We start from the raw sequence: 9,869 nt of genomic DNA, 5'->3' as shown, positions 1-9,869 counted from the left end.
GTAAACATCATTACATAAAAGGGTACAGTCTTTTTTTTTTTTAGTTTTATTCATTTCAAATAGGCCGGATCCGGCCCGCGGGCGTAGTTTGCCCACGGCTGCCTTAGCCAGTGATGAGAGGTGCTTGCTTTTTGGAGATCCAGGACAGTGCATCCCATTCCGAGAAAGCAGGACAGTCGTGGACTGTGGTTCCCTGGGCACACGTGCAGCAGACCCCTGGCCAAGAATCAATGGCTGCGATGAAGGAATCCTTGGTTGTATCCCAACGTGGATATCTGGTTTTAATTCAGTATATCCTGGAAACTGAGGATGGAGAAAACAAACTAACTAAACCTCAGTAACTATATGTTTATACTAAAATAAACATCCACCAAGTTTTGATTAAATCCCGTAGAGGTTTTCAAGAGGAGCAAGTCAGACCATCTGAGCAACACTTGACATATTCTTGTGCTGGGGTCCAATCCCAGCGGGTCCAGAGGTCCCCAAAGGTGTGGACAGAGTTGGCGAAGAAGGAATGACACGAAGACAGCCTTCAGTTGATCAGCAGCCTAGTCAGGACCTATAGCCAGGATCTCCAGCCAAAGTTCTGGTCGGAGTTCTGGTTAGGAACTGATGAGGATCTGATGATGATCTGATGTTTATTGTCTTGTTACATCCGTATTTATACCAGCCGATTTTAATCCTGTCAATTTCTATTACAAAGGTTAGGGCGTTTCTTATCTCCATTCCAGGGAGTAAAGATTATGTAGCTTAACTACCCGCCTGGCACTTAATTAAGGGGTTGTATCCCCTCCCTAACTTCAGGGAAAAATCCCCACTTGGGGAAACAACCTTTCTCAGAGAGGTGACCTTGGTTAAAACACATGGCACTAAGGAGAGCAAACATATTAAGAACAATATGCTATATATGCCAGGTCCCTTGAAACATATGCTGTGCAGATGTTTCTTTCCTGCAGCGACTGTGTCAAGCAGCAAGGATGGACCGGCTTCCGGCATTCTTGTAAAAACATACCATTGGCTCATAAATGTTTAGCAGAATTACAAAATGATGGCAAAAAATACTTTTTTCCCCCAGCAACATTGAGTCCAATTACAACTTCACAAACATTCAAATAAGAATCTTCTTGTTTTCTAGTCTCATTATAAGTAGAAAAGGTTCTTTAATAAAGGTGGATCCAGTATTACTAGAATTCAAATTTTTTTAGTAATGGGAATTTTGCATTCATGTTCATTAGATACTGGATTCTATTTTAGTAATATCAACACTTTGGTTCTGATTTCTAGCATCTCTGTTCCCTCCTCCTTCCCCCGATGTAAAAAGTCTTATAAAGATTTCAGCTGTACTTTTTTTTCAGATAGGATTAATCTCTGCCCAGGAAATGGCCGATGTTAACGAGCTGCCCAAGGCAGTACTCTGGTGGTACTTCTAGCCTAGACTGCACTTTGGATGATTTTGACTCTTTGCCCATGCACTCAATACATCACTGGAACCCCTCATGTCTTCTAGGCGACTACAAGTGCAGCTCTGTTTGGGAGCTACTGCTCTGAAATAGTGACTTTAGAAAGATGATGGGCTCTTTGGGGGAAAGCCTATGAAGTGAGGACTTGCCGTTTAAGTAGATCTGAATATTAGCAATCCCATGTCAACTGAGAAGTCAGGGATAATGCTCGAGTGACAAAACTATTTTGACTCTTTGATCTTCTAAAGAGTCACTGGCTCAAAAATTAATCTCCGGCTAGGAACCGTTGTTTACCCACAGTATTTGCAGCGCTGAGTTTCTGTCATCTCTGTGTAATGTTGAGTTAGTCTTTTAATCTTGTTTGCTCCACACTCAGCTGGAATGATGTTTGCTGAGGATACCTGACTGATTAGCTCAAACTAGATGGATCTCATTTGTCTCCCAACTAATTAGGTCACAATAGATAGGTCTATATTTTTCTCTAAATAAATCTTAAACATCTTGAGGAAGGCATCACAAAAAACCAAAGAAACCTTTCCAGGATGTTTGATTCTTAGCCTGTGGACACCTTAAGATCTCAGTGACGAGAAATCGTAATAAATTGCATCATTTCCCCCACCCTAGCTTCCTGCCTTTTTGGTGTGTGCTTCACATGGTCCAGGGATGGGGACCCAAAACATTCTTCTTCGTCCACCACAGACTTCACTGCCATACTTACCAGCTAGGCCAGAGGCATCTCCCAGAGCACCATGCAAGCGATGTCTACTTGAATTGTGAAAAGCCTTTCGATTGTCTACAACGACAAAGGATTGTTAACCAGTGGCCAAAGGAGCTAGGAGAGATGGGAAGAATGTAACACTGAGCGAGGGTTAGACCTGCATTTACTTCCCTCTTTTCACAGTCCTTGATCCGAGCTGGGACCGAGGGCAGCCTTGGTTTGTGGTGAGACATCTTCCCTAACACACCCTGTGTCTTACTCCCTGTGCTTTCTTCTTGGATTCGGACTTCCAAATGGTTCCTATTTCCCCATGCTCTCTTCCTCCTCCCTTTGAGGACTGAAGGGTTAAAAGTCAGATGTAGCTGTGTCTAGTCAGCAGTGTGGACTGCAGATTGGAGCAGGCATTGCAACATTTTGTTTATTGTGTCCGCCAGTCAGCTTCTGTGCTGATAGTGGGTAGTCACCTCATGGTAAATTCATACTATTCAGCAGTTAAAAAGGAACGACTATGGCTGCTTGGCCTCCCTTGCATAAATCTCAAAACCATTAAGTTGGGCAAAAGAAGCCAGCCAGCCACCAAAGAGAACATACTGAATGGTTCCATTTATGTGAAATTCAAGAACAGAAGAAACTCATCTGTAGAGATAGAAATCAGCAGAGTGGTTGCCTGTGGGAGGAGGGTAAGCTAGAAGGGAACGTGAGGGAATTTTCTAGATGCTTAGCAATATTCTACATCTTTTTTTTTTTAAGGTGTTGTTTACTTGGGTGTATTCATTGGTCTAAATTTATCCAACCATATTCTTAAGACCTGTGAAAATTTTTTAAAAAATCAATATGGTAGACTTGTCAAACTGGACAACCAATGAGTCCAGGCTGCCTGTCACTACTAGAGCCAATTCAGCAGAGACAGGGTTGAATCGTATATGAGCATTTATTCCAATACTGCTGGCAGTGTCGGGGGGCAGTAGGTCACTCACAAAAATCTGCTCTGCAGCCCCGATAAACCAGCTGCTTATAGAGTAGGACAAGGATTACATAGGGAAGTAGGAGGCTGGGGTGGGACTCCATTGTTTGGGCAACAAGGTTGTTAATCTTTCCCTGTTAAAATTCATTTCTTGCATGAGAATGGACCACATTCGAAGGTTGACTCCCAGGTTCTGGGGGTGTACAACTCCCCGCCAGGTTAGAATGGTCTTTCGTTAACCAGAACAAGGCAATCACGGTCCACAGAGCATGATTAATATTTCCCATAGCCATAGCTAGTCCCCAGTATTCTATTTTTGCCACGAACACTTGCACTTTTGAGCATGCAGGCTATTTGGGACTTTCTCTGAGAAACTGTGGAACAAGGTTCCAAAGAGTTCAGCAGCACGGGACAGAAGCTCCCCAGCGCTCCACAGAGGGAGCGAACAGTGGCAAATAACTGCGACCTCTTTGCTTCTGGAGGATGCGAATTTGGCTTAGTGTTGGTTGGAGAAGAATTTCTGTCTTGGGAGTCTTGGGTTGTCCTGAAACAATACAAGCTTACTAAGGTTTCAGGGCTCTACGGTGCCTTGTACCTAACTATGAAGAACGGACTTTTACACGCTGACAGGGGTTCCGACACAAACTCCTACCGGTGCGTGTGCACTGGAGTGTTCCAAACCTTGTCTTCTCACCTGGGCACGTGTATGAAAGGCATTCGGTCAGGTGATAACACCCGTCCGGGGGGCAAGCCCTCCTTGTTAGCGTAACAGGCAGAGACACAGAAGAACTGGCAGACAGGCACGCCCTCCAGGGCTTCGCAGGCTTCTGTGAGCTGATGCCTGGTTGCCTGAGCTCAGCCCGTCTGTGGATTCCTTCCTGGGGGCAACCCTGGGAGTCTCTGGGCAGAGCTGCCTGAGGTCTGGGGCCGGCCAGAACAGGAGAGAGGGCAGCTGCTCCCAGGGCTGGCTCAGGGGGAATGCAGTCTTATCTGCTTCCCTGGATCCCTAATCCCATTACTGTTGCACGTTCTGCTTTTTGTTGATACCAAGACAGAAAGAACAAGCCTTGGGGAAGCCCTGGCTGCCTCCTGCTTCCCGCTCCCGCCCTCCTCCGGGCACCCAAGCACCCAGCCATCCCTGCGACAGGAATGCTGGTCCTGGCTGTGCGCTGTGGATCCCGGGCCAAGGACGGGCAAGGTCCTGTCTGCCCAGACTCTCAGGATTTATGCATCCCTCCAAGTCAGGGGCTCCTCTCTTTGGGGTCCAGGGAGCCTGATGTTGATATAAGAACGTCTGAACCGGGAAATAACTTCAATAAGAGTTTATTTAAGCCCAAATTGGTGACAATTTCGAGGAAGCAAGATCTCAAGTGCGCCAGAGGATAAGTTTTGCAGCTTCTTTTATGCATTTGATATTAAGGAGGGAAGATTAAGGACCATTATGGGAAGGGGAGAGGAGGCAAGGCAGGGATTGGATTACATGCAGGTGTGGGGAGCCTTCTTTCTGCCAAGGGCCATTGGATATTTATAATATCGTTCTCTGGCAGTGCAAAATCATCAACTTAGAAATTAGCCTGCTGTATTTGGTCAAACATTTAATGAACTCACCCCTAATGCTTGGGTCAGATGTTCCCCATCCCTGGATTATAGGATAGTTAACAGGTTATGCGCTTCCTTTCAAAGGTGTGTTCATCTAGATCAGTGGTTCTCAACCTTCCTAATGCCGCGACCCTTTAATACAGTTCCTTAAGTTGTGGTGACCCTCAATTTCATTGTTACAAATTGAACATAATTAAAGCATAGTGATTAATCACAAAAACAATATGTAATTATATATGTGTTTTCCGATGGTCTTAGGCGACCCCTGTGAAAGGATCATTCGACCCCCAAAGGGGTCGAGACCCACAGGTTGAGAACCGCTGATCTAGATGCACATGAACAATGGATAGGGCTTGTTTAAGGCAAAGAGAAACTTTTAGGTAAAAAAATGTATAGTCCCAACCGACCAGCATGGCTTCGTGCTTGAGCGTCAACCTATGAACCAGGAGGTCATGGTTCAATTCCCAGTCAGGGCACATGCTCAGGTTACAGGCTCAATCCCCAGTGTGGGACGTGCAGGCAGCAGCCGATTCATGATTCTCATCATTGATGTTTCTTTCTCCCGCTCCCTGCCTCTCTGAAATCAATAAAAATATATTTTTTAAAAACGTGTAGTCCTGGGTGTGACTGCCCACCATGATGCCCTGCTTAGGGATTTATGATCTGATCACCTGCCCAGTCGCTTTCCCTAGGACCCCTTTTGCGCCCTCACTGATATGAAGAAACAAGTTCTTTTCATGAACGTGCCCATTGGCGTACGCATCCTCCAATGTGCGGAGTTCTTAAGCAGCGTGAAATAATGTCATTGGACAAATCCGGTCAGCGCTGGGAGCTTCTCCTCTTTGGCTCTGATGTAACCAATATCTCTAGCTCTAGGTGCATAACGGGAGTTTACGTTTGGATTTGGAGTGCAGAACATTCTGGATGTCAGTATCAGTATTTGCATTCATGTCTTCAGGCTGGAGCAGGGCATTTTAGTTTCTCTCTCCTCCAGGCTTGTGCTTGGCCTCCTAGAGCCCTGCTGTGAGCCCTGCTGTGAGCACTGGCCAGGGAGTCACTGGGTTAAAATGGGCGAAGGAAGCCAGCATTTGAATAAGTCTTGGGTGGGGCCGTGTTTGACCTGCTGAAAGAGAAGGGAGACAAAAATGCACAGCTCAAGAGGAAAGGTGATGCAAGTTCTTGGTTATCAGGGTCTTTATCAGCAAGCTCATCTCCAGGTCAACAATGACCAGCATCTTTACCAGCAAACTCATCTCCAGGTCAACAATCAGAAGAATCTGGAAGACCAGAGCGAGGTCTGAATAGGCCTTGTGTGTGCTGTACACACACCAGGGACCTGGGTGGTTGGCACCTGGAGCAGCCCAAGGACTCGGCACGCCGGTCTCACACCCCGATCCCACGGAGCCCCAGGTGGCCCTCTCCCATTGGAGAATGCCAGGAACTCAGCTGCCCCCTCCCCATGACCTACCCCCCGCACCTAAAGGTGTCAAAGAGAGAAACCCGGACCCAAAATGGTGTCCCTTGTGCTAAAAACCCATGGTCCCCAACCTAGATTGAAGGCCTAACTCCTTGCAGTCTTAGCCTCTCCCAAGAGTGGGATGTCCAATCAGTCGGTTTGGAATTTTCGGAACCACCGTCGTGAAGTAATCTGTGTGAGGAGACCCCCTGCCTTCCTCTTCGGGGAGGCGTCCTCACCTGACGTCATCCCCTCAAGGTCTCACCCCACCCTGTTCAGTCTAATAGCTGTCCATTGTGCACAACCCTCGCAGGGGCGCGGCGGTGGGATGCCGTCCGTGTCACGCATCACTGAATGAAGCCAAGGAGGCCCTCACATTTGCTGGGTGGAATTTTGCGTGTTCACCAAGGTGCACTGGTGGGAGGACCACAGGTTTCGTTCTTTGGTACAAAGGAGAGTCTGTTTCTTTCTTTCACTTGTGCCTGTCTAGACACTTCAGGAAAAAACAAATTTCAGTCACCAGTAAAATTATGTTCTAAAACTGGAGAAGGCTTGCGCTAAATCGTTGATAACGAATTAGCAATCACACGCCCGGAGCCTCTCCACTCACCACGCTTGTGCAGATATTTCGTGGCCCCAGAAATAGCGGTTCGCCCTCACATGCTGTTCCGCCCGGCGAGCACTGTGCGGCCACCTGCAGAAATACTTCTCGGTTTCTCTTCCTCGTCTACATGCTGGTCAGGGAAACATTGAGCAAAACACAGATTTCCTATTCCCACTCACGTGTGGGAAGTGAATTAGGTTGCAGACAATGACCTAGGCTATTCCAGCTATCAAATCCTTTGCCTCAATTTCCTGAATATTTTATTTCATTATTATGATGCTAGTTTTTATTGATTTTTAGAGAGATAAAAGGAAGAGAAAGAGTGTGGGGGGAGGGTGAGAGAGAAAGAAACATTGATTTTTTTTGTTGTTCCACTCTTTAGGGATTCATTGGTTGATTCTTATATGTGCCGTGACTGGGGGGTCAAACTCCACAACCTTGGCTTATCAAGGTTACTTTAACCACCTGGCCTACCTGGCCAGGGTGATTTTCTCAATATTATATGTCCACATTTTCCCCAGCTGAATTATTATTTTTTAATAGTTTATTGATTTATAGAGAGAGAGGAAGGAAGAGGGAGAGGAAGAGAGAGAGAGAGAGAGAGAGAGAGGTGAGAGAGAAACATTGATCAGCTGCCTCCTGAATGCCCCCTCCTGGGGATTGAGCTGCAGCCCGGCATGTGCCCTGTCCAGGAATGGAAATGGCGACCTTACGGTGCACAGGACCGCACTCAACCAGCGGAGCCACTCCCGCCCCAGAACATTTTCTTAGTGTTGAAAGCACATTGACGTCTTCCCTGCTTTTATTAAATCCATCTGAAGGACACAGAGCAATTTGTATTCCATAAAAAGAAGTTTTAGACAGCAGGGATTACTCCCGTTCCTGTGTCTTCAATGACCATGTGCCTTAGACGCCCCACCATGAACTTGTCTGTGGTTTGGAGGACATCCATACATGAACTCTGGTTCCAGAGGCTGCACCCCCTGCCTACAGCCGAGAAGTGGCCCCTTTCTGAATGCCCTTTTTTGGTGAATTTAAAGAGGGGCACAGATTGAGGCTGCAATCTCATTTGCACTGGCAGGGTATCCATCCCTGGGCCTAAAGCACTTCTCCCAAGCTGGTGGCTGGGGACCAGGGAAGCTGGGCTTGCTTTTCTATCATGGGGCAGCCAGGAAAAGTCCTGAGGACTCCTAATTACAGACCCGTTCGTCCCAGGGGATCTCAGAGACTAACGCGTTCAGCCGTGGCATTTCAGGAATATGAGACTTGCTCCCCACCCCTCATCCCTTCTTCCCCTGGTCCTGCTCGGGAATCTGAGTTGGGTTGTCAGGAGCAATGGCTGACAGACATGGGATATTTGTGTGGTCGGTCATATTTCCATTTCTATGCCTCCAGCTTCATTTCTTCTGAGACCCGGCCAGCTTTTCTTTAGCCCCGAGCTGTTGGGCCTTGCTAATTTTTACAACAGGGATCCATGCCATGCGGGTTCGGGAAATTACAGGGATTCTGTTTCTGCAGCCTGTGGATGTCTGCTGGGCGGAGGGGAAGCCGCAGATCAAAGCGAGTTGGGCCAGATGTGCAGGCAGATGAGGGTGTGCGAGCAGAGGGCAGGGCGCGCACTGTCATTTAGCTCCACGGCGGAGCCCGTGCGGTCGGTGACGCCACTGGACACCCGGGGAGGGGCTGCGCCTTTCGGCTGGCCTGTTGTTTATTTGGATTACCCGGAGCTCGCGAGTCCTTTTGACGTTGAAAAATGCCTGTTTCGGTTCAAGTACTGGTATAGTTTGATTTGCTTCTTTCCTTTCCTTTTTCGGGGGTTGCATTTTGGTTTCCCACGGCGCTCTTTCTTCTCCCCTGCGGTTTCCTTCCATCCAGATAACTGTCCCACTGGCCTTTCAACTTCAGTACTGCGACAGCGAGTCACCTTCCCAGCGGCCTCGTGGCGGCTGAGGAATCGTTTGGCAGGGGGAGTCGGGTCCCGGCAGAGGACCCCAGGATCTCTCTTGTAATATAAGATGGGGGGCAGAGCTTTGCACAGTGGCAGTATTGTGGCCAATGAGTTTTATCCCAGGCACAGTTATTGCTAATTGGAAAAAAATAATAAAGTAAAAGGGGAGACAGAGATATCATTGGGATTTCTCTATGGAAGTATCTCCTTCCATCAGAGGAAACCCATGGAGAGGGCACAGTGGTCCCTTTGGCCTGAGTTTGAATGAGTACCTTCCCCACCACATGCCTCCTAGGAGTTACTCACCCTCCCCACAGTCAGTTCTTCATCTTCCCAACAGTGTTAACAACACCCACCTCAAAGGCTGCTGGGAGAATGAAGTAGGATCATGTTGGACCACGTCTGGCACAGACAGGTCATCGCTCAAAAGCGTTTATGCGTCCATGCCTTGGACACAGGCTTGTGGAGCACCTACTACGCTCGGGGCAGCGCCAGCACAGCAGAGGACACAATAGACAACATCCTCGCCCATGGCCAGTTGTCTCCTTCTCTTTCCCTCCTCAGCCACTCGGTCCTTCCCGAAAGCCAGACCACAAACCGGGATGTTCCTGTTTCTCAGTGAACTCATTCCTTTGGACGTTCTGTCGATGAGCAATTGCATTTTGTGCTCAGGCTGCCTGTCTGCTTGAGACCAAAGGAAGAACATGTGATGGGATTACAAGGTTGGGCCTGCGTTACAACTTGGATGTGTGGAGAGGGAGATTGTTTAGTCTACACTACTTGGCTTCCTTCCTGAGCCCTTACCTTCCGGTTGGAGGGAGACATAACGTGAGCTAAACACCTGGTGGGCAATGTTCAGTCACCTAACCCCGTTGTATGCCCTTCTGCTTCCCCTGGCAGGCAGACAGCCCTCTTCCTCCCTAGCTTGTCCGGGGCTCGGGGGAAGGGCCGAGGCCGGTGCAGCCTCACGGTGCCATGGGTCAGGCTTCCGGACGGCCCAGACGTTGTCCCTCCCCACTGCGCGCGCCCTCTCCGTGTTGGCGGGGACCTGGTGTCACTCTGGTCAAAGTCAAGTCCTAGTGCCCTGCCCTCGTTTCAGTTCCCTGCTGCTGTCCTCTTG

At 48.3% G+C, this 9,869-nt stretch overlaps 1 pseudogene; it reads left to right on the top strand.

The window, feature by feature from the left end:
- The first annotated feature begins 8,827 nt into the window (after nt 1–8,827).
- Nucleotides 8,828–8,949, top strand: LOC111823452 (annotated as a pseudogene).
- The last annotated feature ends 920 nt before the right edge of the window (nt 8,950–9,869 follow it).

The sequence above is a fragment of the Myotis lucifugus genome, unplaced genomic scaffold, assembly GCF_000147115.1.
Source record: "Myotis lucifugus unplaced genomic scaffold, Myoluc2.0 scaffold_497, whole genome shotgun sequence".
Lineage (NCBI taxonomy): Eukaryota > Metazoa > Chordata > Mammalia > Chiroptera > Vespertilionidae > Myotis > Myotis lucifugus.
The sequence above is the reverse complement of the archived record's forward strand: the minus strand, read 5'-3'. Positions and strand labels throughout refer to the sequence as shown.